The 14,256-nt window shown below is 44.2% G+C and overlaps 1 protein-coding gene across 1 annotated transcript in view; it reads left to right on the plus strand.

Moving 5' to 3' along the window:
- LOC121282810 (doublecortin domain-containing protein 1-like) overlaps positions 1-14,256 on the plus strand; it is a 151,901-nt gene that overhangs the window by 27,007 nt on the left and 110,638 nt on the right. The gene's annotated exons all lie outside the window — the stretch shown is intronic.

Genomic DNA, 14,256 nt, shown 5'->3' on the forward strand with positions numbered 1-14,256 from the left:
GGGCAAAAGAATGGATGTTTGCTGATGATTGCACAATGTTCCATTCCATTTGCTACTCCTCCGATATAAAGCAGTCTGTACCTGTATGCAGCAAATGTTGGACAACGTTCAGGCTTGGACTGATAAGTAGCAAGTAATATTGCTTCACACAAGTGCCAGGCAATGAACATTTCCAACAAAATAAAATCTAGCCACCTCCCCCTTAACATTCAATTGCTGTACCATCATCAAATCCCCCACTATCAATATCCTTTGGGTCGCCATTGACCAGAACCATAACAGCACTGACAACATAAATGCTGTGGTGACAAGAGCATGTCAGAAGCTGGGCATTCTGTTGTGTGTATCTCAACTCCTGACTCCTCAAAGCCTTTCCAACATCTTCAATGCATGGGTGCGATTAACTTCTATCAACCTACCTGGACGAATGCAAGTCCAACAACATTAAAGAAGCTCAATACAAGAAAGGATTCAAGGGTTCATCTAGGGAAGCCAACAAGTTTAAAGCTGAGCGAGAGGTGAAAGCGGTGCGGTCAAGTCTGTAGACCGACCACATTCTGGAAATAAAATCAAGTGTAACATCACAGGGAAACAGAGAAGTGGTTGGTTGGTGTGCATTTTCCTTGGTTATCTTTGAAAACTCATGTAATTTATTAGTAATTGTAAGATTTTATTAATAGTAGTTAGGCTTACTAGCAGTAGTAATGCTTATTGGTATTCATAGGATCTATTAATTATAATTTAATTAAGTAAAATAATAAATTAGTTAACATATAATACAGATGGTGGGACAGGTGATGTGTTGCGACTGCAGGATGTGTGATCAGGGCAAACACTAAGTGTCTGCGGCTTGAAGAGTTTGGCTTAGAAACATTAAGCTGGAAGCTGAGCTGTGGACACTGTAATGCATCAGGGAGGAGGAAAGTTACCTGGACACTCTACCAGGAGGTGGTCATACCCCTTAGGATAGGACCTTCTGATTAGCTGAGCGGCTAGGGACAGGAGAGTGTGGCTGCAGGTGAGGCAGGTAAGGGGATTGAGAAGGTAGAAATGGAGGAGTTCAGCCCTTGCAATTTTCCAACAGGTTCGAGGTTCTTACAGTTTGTGTGGATAAAAGCAGGGGCAGCAAGGTGGATCAGTGAACTGACTAGATACAGGAAGGCATTCAAGTGGGGGGAGTTAATAGGAATGCAGTGATTGTAGGGGACAGTATAATCTGAGGGATAGACATAGTTCTCTGCAATCAAGAGCATGATTCCAGCTGGCTATGTTATCTGTACCGGAACAGGCTATGGGACATGTACTTGGGGTTGGAGAGGAACTTGCAGTGGGAGGGGAGGGGAGGATCCAATTGTTGTGGTCCACATGGACCAATGACATAGGTAGAACTAGGAGAGAGGTTCTGCTCAGGAAGCACAGAGGCGAAATTAAAAAGCAAAACCTCAAAGGTAATAATCTCTGGGTTATCAGCTGAGCCACAAGCAAATTGGTATATGGTAAATAAGACTAGAGATATGAATGCATGGCTCAAAGACTGGTGTGGGAGAAATAGGTTTTGATTTATGGGGCACTGGCACCAGTACTGGGGAAAATGGGAGCTGTATTGTTGGGAAGATCTTCACCTGAACCAGTGTTGTGGTGAGTTCTATAACCAGGGTGGTAGAGAGGGCTTTAAATTAAGTAGTGAGGTGGGGGGGGCGGGGTGGGGGGGGGTGCGGGGTGGTGCAGGGATCATGTGAGAGGAGATGTAATAAATCAAAGGGCAACAGTGAGGTAATAGAGCGGGGTAACGATCTGGGTATTGATAACCAGAGTGTGGCAGGTACAACAAACTTAAGGAGATAAAGCCAGATATTACGAAAATGGTAAAAAGCCAGATTTAAAGGCTCTATATCTAAATGCACACAGCATGCATAACAAAATAGATGAATTGGTAGCACAGAAAGAAATAAATATGTATGACCACATAGCCATCACAGAGACATGGTTGGAGGGTGTCCAAGGCTGGGACCTGAATATTGAAGGGTATTTGACATTTCAAAAAGATAGGAAGTGAGGAAAAAGTAGTGGGGTAGCTCTGTTAATTAAGGTTGTCATTAGTACAGTAGCAAGAGTTGACCTTAGCTTGAAACTGCAAGATGTAGAATCAGTTTGGGTAGAGATAAGAAATAGGAAAGATGAGGTTACTTGTGGGAGTAGTTTATAGGCCCTCTAATAGTAATTACACAGAAAGGGTATACAGGAAGAAATAAATGGGGTGTGTAAGAAAGGTACCGTAATAGTCATGGGTGACTTTAATTTGCATGTAGATTGGGTGAAGGTAGCCTGGAAAATGAGCTCATAGTGTGTATTAGGGACAATTTCCTAGAGCAATACGTTCTTGAGCCAACCAGGGAGCAGCTATTCCGATAAAAGCAAAAAGCTGCGGATGCTGGAAATCCAAAACAAAAATAAAAATACCTGGAAAATCTCAGCAGGTCTGACAGCATCTGCGGAGAGGAACACAGTTAACGTTTCGAATCCGTATGACTTGAAACATTAACTGTGTTCCTCTCCACAGATGCTGTCAGACCTGCTGAGTTTTTCCAGGTATTTTTATTTTTGTTGGTGGCTATTCTGGTAATGAGCAATGAGCTGGTGATCATACCATGATTGAATTTCTTGTTCAATTTAAAGGGAAGAACTGTGTCTAAGACTAGTGTTTTAAACCTGAATAAAGGTAATTATAAGGATATGAAAGCAGATCTAGCCAAAGTGAATTGGGAAACTAGGTTAAAAGTTAGGACAGTAGAGATGCAGTGGGAGACTTTTAAGGAAATATTTAATAACTGTCTGCAAAGATTTATCCCAGTGTGAAGGAAAGACTCTTTGAGAAGGATGTATCATCCATGGCTGAATAAAGAAGTTAGGGGTAGCATGAAATTGAAAGGAACACTATACAAATCTTCAAAGCTTAGTGGTGGGTCCGAAGATTGGTCAGATTTTAAGATCCAGCTAAAAAAAAATAAAGAAGGAGAAAGTAGAGTATGAGAGAAAGCTAGCTACTAATATAAAAGCAGATAGTAAGAGTTTCTACATGTATTTAAATAGGAAAAGAGTAACTAAGGGCAGAATTTCATGCGCCCCAATCCGATTGGGCATAAAATAGTGCGAGATGACGTCAGGCGAGTGTCCCGATGTCATCCTGCATGTGCGTAATTGATTCAGGATTCAGGTTGGGGGGCATGCGTGGGTGTCAGAATCGCACCTGCCATCAATTAAAAGACCACTTAAGGCCATTAAAAACGCAATTTTACATTGCCCGTGTGATTTCACACTCATCGCATGGGCCACATGGGCAAGTGGGCAGACCCCACATCCCACATCTGGAATTAAAGGTCTAATGATGACCATGAAACCATTGTCGATTGTTGTAAAAACCCACCTGGTTCACTAATGTCTTTTAGGGAAAGAAATCTGCTGTCCTTATCTGGTCTGGCCTACATGTGACTCCAGATCCACAATAATGTGGTTGACTCTTAAATGCCGTCTGAACAAGGGCAATTAGGGATGGGCAATAAATGCTGGCCTAGCCAGTGATGCCCACATCCCATGAACAAATACAAAAAATATATAGAGACCATGGCACGTAGATCCTCATGGATCTCCACAGACCCTCCCACACATTATGCTGGACATCCAGCATCTGTTGCCTAATGGACAACTCCAGAAGCTCATCACCTGCTTTTGACTCAGCATCTTCCTGGTCTCCAGCCGTCCTCTAACTGCTGGCATTCCAGGCACTCTCTGCCTCCGTCTGCTCCTCGAGTGTGAAGTGCCCTCACCATCGTGCTCCAACATTTTAGCCAAAGATCTAATGCCCACTGAGGTGCTGATATCTACACTGGTGCCTGGTTCAGAGAGCGGGTGTGACGCAGATGCATGTGATGCCTGGTGGTTCTCTGGTGTCAGGGTGGCTCTTTGGGGTCCTGTGAATGTATTTATGCTGGCAAATCTAAGGGAGAATAATGACGTCATTAGTTTAAATCATCACACTGCCACTGTGCATGCCAGGCACCCTGGTGAGACAATGGAGATCTGCATCATGGTGCCATTGTCTTACAATGATCAATGGGGAATTGAATTTTGATGCTCCCATCAATGATGAGACTACACAAGAATGTTTGCACCATCCGAAACTCTGACCTCTGTGCGCTTCATTCTTACCTTTGTCTGGCACCCCAGCCTCTCAATGACTGGCTGACCGAGGAACACCTCGCAGGGCAATCAGAGTTGTGGCCCTCGAGCTGCAAGGCACTCAGTCCAAGCAGCCAGGGCTCACTTCCTGGGCCAGCTCCGGCATCATTGACAGCTGGCGCTCAAACTCTTACACCCCTGAGTTCCATGGGGGGTGGCGACCAGATCTTAACACTTCACCACATTGATCCATACCAACTTGGTACTCACACTTGCTGAGTGCAGCAGGTTGTTAAACCTTTTATGACACTGCACCCATACGAGCCGCACAACGTCATGGCTGCTGACCTCGGCTGCCACCTCCTCCCAAGCTTTTTTTGTCAGGTGCGGTGGCCTCTTCCTTCCACCTCTGGGGATGAGGGTGTCCCTCCTGGCAGCCACCTCCTCCAGAAGGACCACGAGGCATTCATCCGAAAACCAGTGGACCGAGTGCCCACTCAATTGCCTTCCCGCCTGACGTCTCCAGCCGCATTTGAGGCCATAGCTTCGGTCTTCAGAACGCAGAAGATATGTTCTTCCCCTGGCAGCCTTCAAGGAGCTGCCTGTCCCACCCACTGGGTCGCCATTGGACCCGGTGGCTGACAGGGCCCCACCCCCACCCCCACCAGCCCTTCCTGACCATTGGGAAGAATCATTTCACGCTGGGAGGGCCGTAATTGGCCAGAGAGTGTGAAATTGTGGTTGGGGGTTGTTCACGGGAGGCAGCCTGTTTCTCCACTGGTCATGGGCCCGCTGATCATGCGTGCCCGTCAAAGGTAAAATTCAGGCCTAAAGCTTGAGAGAGTGAGACTGGGGAATTGATAAGAGAAAACAAGGAAATGTCAGAGGTGTTTAACAGGTATTTTGTGTCTACATTCACTGTAGAAGGCTTGGAAAGCTTTCCAAAGACACTTGAGAATCAAGAGGTAAATGAAAGGGAGGAACTTAAAACAATCACCATCACTTGGGGAAAGGTGCAGTGTAAACTATTAGACCAAGACTAAAGGCTGAAAAGTTCTCATGGCCAGATGGCCCTCATCCTAGAGTCTTAAAAGAAGTGCCTGTAAAGATAGTAGATGCATTGGTTATAATCTTCCAAAATTATATCCAGTGGATTGGGAAATAGTGAATATATCACCTTTTATGCAAGTAAAGAGGGAGACAAAAAGTAGGAAACTTCAGGCTAGTTAGCCTAACATTTGTCATAGAGAAATTGCTAGAATCCATTATAACGGAGGTTATAGCAGGATACTTAGAAAATCATAATTTGATCAGGCAGAGTCAACATAGATTTGTATAAGAGAAATGGTGTTTAGCTAATTTATTAGAGTTTTTGAGGAAGTAACAAGCAAGGTCGATAAAGGAGAACCTGTAGATGTGGTGTACTTGAAATTCCAGAAGGCATTTGATAAGGTGCCGCATCAAAGGTTACTACACAAGATAAAATTACATGGGGCAGAATTTTCGGCTCGGCGAGCGGCTGTGCGTCCGCCAAACTGTCAAAGGCCTATTAAGGCCAGTTAACTATCAATTGAAACAATTAGCTGAGCTGCCCGTCCAATCTTAAAGTTGGTGGGCAGGCAGAAAGCCCAGACGGCCTTTGCATTTATCATGAAACCTCATCCATGGGCGGGATGAGGTTTCATGAAGGTTTTTAAAGTCTTGTAAAAATTTTTAATAAAATTAGTAGACATGTCCCTGCTCATGTGACAGTTTCACATGAGGGGACATGTCTTAAAAATTTTATTTTCCTTTATTAAATTTTTTTTAACTTTAACTAATCTCCCTGAGGCAGCTCTGTGCATGCATGCATGAAGGAGCGCAGGCCCTGACTCAGGCAACCCCTCCTGTCCGTACAGGGAGTGCTCAGTGCTTGCAGGGATGTGTCAAGCTGGGTGGGCCTTAATTGTCCTGCCCATGTAAAATGGTGGCGCCCAGCTGTTCGTAGGTGGCTATCAGCTGCACACACGCCTGCAACCACACCCGCCCAACCCCCCTGACGAGGAGAAAATTCTCCCCCACAGGGGGTAACATATCAGCATGGATAAAGGATTGGTTAGCTAATAGGAAACAAAGAGTAAGGATAAACGGGTCATTTTCAGGTTGGCAAGCTGTAATGATTGGAGTGCCAAAGGGATCAGTGCTGGGACCTCAACTATTTACAATCTACATCAATGATTTGGATGAAGGGACAGAATGTATGGTAGCTAAGTTTGCAGATGACATAAAGATAGGTAAGGAATTAAGTCATCAGGAAGAGGTACAGAGCCTGTGAGTGGAAAAAAAATTGACAGGTGGAGTATAATGTGGGAAAATGTGAACTTGTCCACTTTGGCAAGAAGAATAGAAAAGCAGAATATTGTTTAAACTGAGACAGATTGCAAAACTTGGTGGTACCGAGGGATCTAAGTGTCATGGCACATGAATCACAAAAAGTTAGTATGCAGGTACAGCAAGTAATCAGGAAGGCAAATGGAATGTTGGAATCTATTGCAAGGGGAATGGAATGTAAAAGTAAGGAAATTTTACTGCAGCTGTACAGGGTCTTGGTGAGACCATGGGTGGAATTTTATGGTCCTATCGTGGCGAGGTCAGGACCATAAAATGCGGTGAGCTGTTCAAAAGTCCGTTGACTCCAGTGGAACAGAAAATACTGCCGGTCGGGAGGGCCATAAAATTCCACCCCTTGGGCAGAATTTTGCCCTTGATGGGCGGGCAGCCAATCGCCAAAATGGGCCCCGCCGTCATTTTAAATGGGCGGGCCAATTAAGGCCCGCCCAGCATGTCGCCCATCGGGAAGCTCTATGTGTTTCCTGTGTGGGTGGTGGGGAGGGGTGGGGTGGGGGGGCGCGTGGGTGGGGAGGTGGGGGGGGAGGTGAGGGGTAAGACGGTGGGGGGGGGGAGGGGGGGGCGGATTCCCCAACTGCCAGAGTACGCACATCTCCCTGAGGCAAAGTGGTGCCTCAGGGAGATCGCTGAAACTCTGTGAAACTCTAAAAATAGAAAAATTTAAAAATCATTAACATGTCCCCCTCATGTGAAAATGTCACACGAGATGGGACATGTTAGTGAAGAGCACAAACGCTGTATTAAAAGTTTCTAAACCTGATATCAAACCTCATCCCGCCTCTGGATGAGGTTTGTAAAACAAATCAGCTACCCGCTTGCCCAGTGGGCCCGTGTGCTGACCTGAAGTTTGCCCGGGTCCCTCAAAATTCTGATCGATTGGTGAATTAATGGCTTTAACAAGGCCTTTAATTAATGGCGAGTGCGCGTCCCACTGCATGGCGCGCCCACCGACTGAAATATTGCGATGCCACGTGCTGACATCGGGACGCTCACACGACGTCAGTGTGTGACATTTTAAGCACTGGCGTACGGACTCCGCCACCTGCATGCCAGCCAGAAGACTCTGCCCCATATCTGGGATTCTGTGTTCAGTTTTGGTCTCCTTATTTGAAAAAAGATATAATTACATGATAAGCAGTTCAGAGAAGGTTCACTTGTCTCATTCCTGGGATGCAGGGCTTATCGTTTGAAGAAAGGTTGAACAGGGTGGGCCTATACCCACCGGAATTTAGAAGAATGAGTGATCTTATTGAAACATATAAGATCCTGAGAGGACTTGATAAGATAGAGACCCAGATGTTTCCACTTGCGGGAGAAACTAGAATTAGGGGACACAGAGTAAGAATGAGAGCCCCCCCACCTTTGAACACGGATGTGAGGAGAAATTTTTCTTCTGATGGATCTGAGTATGTGTAATTCTCTTTCCCAGAAAGCATTGGAGGTTGGGTCATTGAATTTATTCAAGGCAACATTAGACAAGGGAGACAAGGGTTATGGGGGGTGCAGACAGGGAAGTGAAGTTGAGGCTCCAACGAGATCAGCCATGATCTTACTGAATGGCAGAGCAGGCTCAAAGGGCTAAACAGCCTATTCCTGCTCCTAAGTCCTGTGTTTGTTTGGAACACAGAGGTGTTAAAGGCAAATCCTGTATAACTAGCTCGACTGAGTTTTTGGATGTGTTATCAGAGCTTTTATGAGGGTAATGTTGTTGATGTGATGTATACGGACTTCCAACAAGCATTTGGTGACTTTAACTGTTTCTTATTTTTTCTTGGGATGTGAATGTTCCTGACAAGGCCAGCATTCATTGCCCATCCTTAATTGACTTGAGAAGGTTGTGGTGAGCCACCTTCTTGAATCGCTGCGTCTATCTGGTGTGGTACATCCACAATGCTGTTAAGAAAGGAGTTCCAAGAGTATGTGAAGGAATGCCAATATAATTCCAGGTCAGGATAGTGTGAGTCTTGGAAGGAAACCAGCAGGTGGTGGTGTTCTCATGCACCTGCTGCCCTAGTCCTTCTATGCGGTAGATGTTGCGGGTTTGGAAAGTGCTGTTGAAGGAGCCTTGGCGAGTTGCTAAAATGAATCTTGTAGTTGGTATACATTGCTGCCACTGTGCATTGATGGTGGAGGAAGGGAATGTTCAGGTTGGTGCTTGGGGTGCATGGTGTTATAGAATCATAGAATGCTTACAACACAAAAGAGATCCATGCAGCCTTTGAAACCAATGCTGGTTCTCTGCAATAGGATAAACCACCCAGCACTGTTGGGTGGTTGCATGTGCTTCTGCTTTGCCTTTTGCACTGACGTGGTGCCCAGTGTTATAAAAAAGTACTCTAATTGAGGCAGAAACAGTGTTTTATAATGGCTCATCATAACTTTGTTGCTTTTGTACTCAATGCCTCTATTCATAAGACTCAGGTTCACATATGCTTTTTTAACCAGTTGCACAGAAAGAGTAACCCAACCAAAATTCATCCTGATAAGGTGGGAAAGCCCTTGTGTGTACCTGCTGGGCCATTCTCATCCCAATTCAAAATCTTCTTCGGACCAGAAAACTGTTGCATTTTTGTTCAAATCTGGCAATTACGCTCCTGTAAAGGCCTGCTTAGAATGTACATAATTGTGAGATTATTGTTAGAATACAAACCAGTTCTGTACCAGTGTATATGCACCATGATGTACACTTGCACTGTGTCAGTGTCTGAAAATAGTACGCTGGGATTAAGTCATCATTAATGCCTGTCAGTATTTCCACCATGATTTGAAATAAATAACTTAAGTTTGCTATTAATAAATATTTGATTCTCTGTTTCTAGCCGTAACGCTTCAGGGAACAAGATTCGACGGAGAGGGGAGCGTGAATTACAGAAAAGTAAAGATTTGCAAGTGGACCCTTCAATTAAAGTACATGAACTTGAATTTAAGCAGTTTCTAGAGAGGTAATACATCCTACAAACTGTCGTTAAGAAGATTTCAGATATCCTGCTTCTGAGCTAGATCTTGTTTATGTGAATGATTGAACCTTTACCTTCACTGGCCCTTCCTCCCACTAAGGTGCACCTTATTTGAATGGGATTAATTTTGCAGAGGTTATTTTCCTGTTCCAAAGTGTTAATAATTACCCAGAATTTGCTGGAGCTGGGCATCTCACAGTGAGCTCTGTGATTTGGATTTTTCTCCTCAACCATCAGCTCTGGGCATTTCTGCACTACAAATTGCTGAAATCGTGAGCTGATAATGGAGTACCAAAGACCATGGAGGATCTGGGACCTCACTGAATGATGTGCTCAAAAGTCTGCTGCCTCAACCAATTAGATTTAAGGATTGAGAAAGAAACAGGAACAACAGAAAAGGAAATCGGATGAATTAGAGTCAAATCAGGTACGGAAAGAGAAATAAAGAGAGTGAAAGAAAGATTGGAATAAGAGAGAGAGCAAAAGATGAGGCGAAAATGATTTAAAAAATTATAATTTTAAATTTAAAATATCTCTGAGCACAATTAGATGAGTGAGACTCAACAATTTCAATTGTTTTCCCTTCTGGGCCTCCAAAGTGACATGTTAGGACCATAAATTCCTCCTTAGTAGGATCCTTACGCTGTGAAGTAGCAGCCCTAACTTTCCATGGCAAATTTAATTTATTTACAGTAAAAACCCAGCAATTTCTTGACATTCAAAAGGAAATTTGAGGATGAGCTCTGTTTTTTGTGAGGCTAACATTAGAGCGTGCAAGTGGTCCAGCAAATTGCGGTGATTTGCAACTTATGCTGCAACTCTTTCTTGCAACAAACTCCTGTCTTTTTTTAACATGATAATAATGGAGTGCTCCATAAATTCACCATTGTTTTAGCAGCAAATTCTGACACATTATGTCATATACAGTAAAATCTTTATTATCCAGCTGCATGGGGGAATGGGTGGTGTCGTTTAATCAAAAATGCCAATTAACGGAGAGTTCCATTTACCATTGGAATGCAGCGCAATGCTTGTAGCATGAACTAATATGCAAATACTCAGGAAGTAAAGATCAGTATTCTTTTTACATCTCATCTTCAACAGTACATTAAAATATAAATTAAAATATAAAATAATACAGTATACAGGTACAGGTTCCAGATAACTTCGTAAGTGCTTGTGGTTGGTAGAGTGACAATTCATATTAGGGGAACATCAAAGATTCCAGTTAGTAGAGAATTCCCGTTGGTAGAGTGCCAGATAACACAAAGTTTACTGTAGTCACTACAGTTAAGAGAGTCATTACTGAGAAAAAATGACATTACCTGTCAAAGTACGCTGACATAATAAGATTTAATTTTAAACTGAGTAGCGATACTTGTGCTTGTCTTCTGACATTCTGAGGTGTCCAGTGCCTCAGCTGGTGATCACACTAATCTATCCCTGTTTTGGATTATCATTCATTCAGCTGCTGAGTTTATTCCAAACATTAAATATACTGATTGCCCTGAGGTACAAAAATTACTATACCAAAGCTGTTCTGATGATTTCCCGCAATGGATAAAAGCTGATTGGAATGCAGGCACCATGCTGCTTTTCATTGTAGCAGAGCTGCCAAGGTTCTGCTTTTGTTAATTCTGTTTGAACAAAGATTGGAAAGAAGCAGTGCTGAGGCTAGAGGAGTCACACTCGTCATACAACTGCAGGAAATCTATAGAGCATTGGGTCCTGAGGGCATTTCAGGAGTTCATGACACCTTTATGTAAAATTTGGATTTCTGTCCATGTTTTTGGCAAATTGTTATTCCCAGTGCAATATTCCTGATGTCAATATGGGTTACAGAACTGTTCAGTTCAGAAGGCTAGTACAATATAGTCCATGCTGCAATCAGATGAATGCACTTATATATTGTGTGGAGGGAATGATGCTGGGACTTAGAGTATTAAATTATGAGGATGAATTACTTAATCTTGGCTTGTATTCCCTTATATATGGAAGATTAGGGAGTGATCTGAATGAGAATTATAAGAATTTTATAGGTTAGATACAGAGAAACTATTTTCTGTGATAGGGAATCCAAAACAAGTGACATATTGGATTTAGGCCATTTCGGAGGGAAATCCAGAAGCATTTTTTCACACAAAGGATAGGGGAAATCTGGAATTCTCTTCCCTGACATTGATAGCTTTGTGTTAGGTAAAGGCATTAAAGGATATGGAACCAAGATAGGAAAAGGAAATTGAGGTAGAGTTCATGAATGATGAATTATGGGGCAGGCTCCAGGGTCGAATTGGTCTCCTCCTGTTCCTAAATGTAAGTTGTGCTATCCACCATGCTGCCTAAAACAAAGCTCAAACCCATGTTTGTCCATTTTCTAAGGGCTGACCAATGACTTTCCTCCTTTGTAGGGGCAGAGGGGGATGGGATTGTGTTCTCTTTGGAGTTGAGGCCTAGTTGATGGAAGTTAATAACTAAAGTTGACCTTCAGTGGTAAACTTGTCTTTTAATAGTGGGATACGATGGGTCCGTGAGTACAAAACAGCCCGCTTGTTCAGCACCACATCCACAAACATTCACTCCCTCGACCACCGACACACAGTAGCAGCAGTGTGCACCATCTAAAGATGCATTGCAGGAATTCCCCAAGGCTCTTCGACAGCACCTTCCAAACACACGATCGCTCCATTCTGGAAGGACAAGAGCAGCAGATACATGGGAACACCGCCACCTGGAAGTTCCCCTCCACGTGGACTGCAGCAATTCAAAAAGGCAGCTCACCACCACCTTCTCAAGGGCAACTAGGGATGGGCAATAAATGCTGGCCCAGCCAGCAAAGACCACATCCCATGAATGAATAAAAAAAATTAGCGGTGCGAAGGACGGGGGAGGCTCTGCACCCAATCAGGAGTCTAGGCCAGGATGTCATGTGACAGGGAGGTTATGCTGTTAACCAGAAGTCGGCTACAGCTACAAATTTAAAGGCCTCTTGCTCTCTCAACATTGGAGACAATTCCGCCCAATTGTCCAACGACAATTCCGTGATATCCACGCACCAGAAAAGGCCCTTCTCGCACTTTGAGGGATCTCATTGACTGACTAGCTGTGTGGTCAAGGGCAGATTGGAAAAATGGTGCGTGTCACCTTTCAAAGTCCACCACCTTCTACCCTCCCTTGTCTCTAACCAACTTCCTCTCATCATCCTTCACCCACCCTATATCATTATTCCTCTCCCCACTGTCACCCTTGAACTTCCTCCCATTACCCTGGACTCTATTACTATCCACCTCCATGTGCCTTTCCTTCTCTCTCAACCACCATTCATTACTGCCTACATGCCCACCATAACCCTGCAACTGCCAATATCCGAGCCACTTGCTCAGTATCCCTACGCAACCCCACTCTGTGAAACCCTCACCTACCAGATTCTCACCCTGGACCTGCCACCCTACTGCATCCCACTTCCCGCTCTGACTGTGACCGTTCCCACCTATCACCAGTGCCCTGATTTCACGCCCAGGACCCCACCATTGATACCACCAATCCTGCCATCTGAGACACACACCCCTCATTCCTGGACACTCTTTCCCCCCCTCCACCTTCCCTGGATATTCCTCCCCCTCCCATGACTTCCCTGGTATGCCAACCAGCCCTGTTTAGCCTTCGCTCCACCCTTCCACCCTACCCCCACTTTCCAGCCTTTGCCAGCCTCCTGTGTCTAGCATTGCTGCAGCCTTTGCTACCGGCACTCAATACAAGTAAAGTTATGCATGTTTCCTGAGAAGGAGAAAACAACATCTACTGACCTCAAAGTTGTGGAAGCGGTGAAGCTTGCCAGGTGCACATCACTTATATGGAGTCGTAAAACTGAATGTTCTAAATTTTCACTGGTGGGGAGCTTAATTTGGAGGATGAACTTAATTCTGGTGAGGTGGCCTTTTAACTAGCAAGCATGAGATGCTAATGAATGCAAATATGGGTTCTCGACATTGCTTGTCAGGAAACTCGATCTGCCCTTAACCTGCTTTGAAAGTCAGGAGAATAAAATTCACACAGTTTATCCTGCCATTGCAAACAGACTTTCTTCCTCCGCCCCCTCACCCACTACGATTCCGGCTGCTGGCGGGACTGGAAGATTCTGCCCGGAGACTTGACTATTCCAACATGCTCCTGGCTGGCGTTTCACATTTCACCCTCCAGAAACTTGAGATTATCCAAATATTTGCTGCCCTTATCTTAACTCGCACCAAGTCCTGTTCACCCATCACTCCTCTGCTCGCTAACCAACATTGGTTAAGCAACGCCTCGATTTTAAAATTCTCATCTTGTTTCGAAATCCTCTCCCCATCCCGATCTCTGTAATCTGCTCCCGCCCTAAAACCCTCCAAGGTATCTGCTCTTCTCAAGTTCTGGCCTCCTAAGCATTTCTGATTTTAATTCCTCCACCATTGGTGGCCATGCCTTTCAGAGCTTGAAGCACTGGAATTTCCTCCCTAGCTACCTCTCTACCTCTCCTCCTTTAAGATGCTCCTTAATACTTAACTGTTTGACCAAACTTTTAACCATCGAACATAACATCACCTTATGGTGCTATATAAATATAAGTTGTTGTTACTGAAGTTTGGTTTGAATCATTAAACTGCTTTGCTCCCTGACATGGTGAGATGTCCACTTATAAACAAAGATGCTTCCTTCAACCTACAACTTAGATTAAATGATACAGTTAAAGAACAGACTT

This window comes from Carcharodon carcharias, chromosome 10 (genome assembly GCF_017639515.1).
Source record: "Carcharodon carcharias isolate sCarCar2 chromosome 10, sCarCar2.pri, whole genome shotgun sequence".
NCBI lineage: Eukaryota > Metazoa > Chordata > Chondrichthyes > Lamniformes > Lamnidae > Carcharodon > Carcharodon carcharias.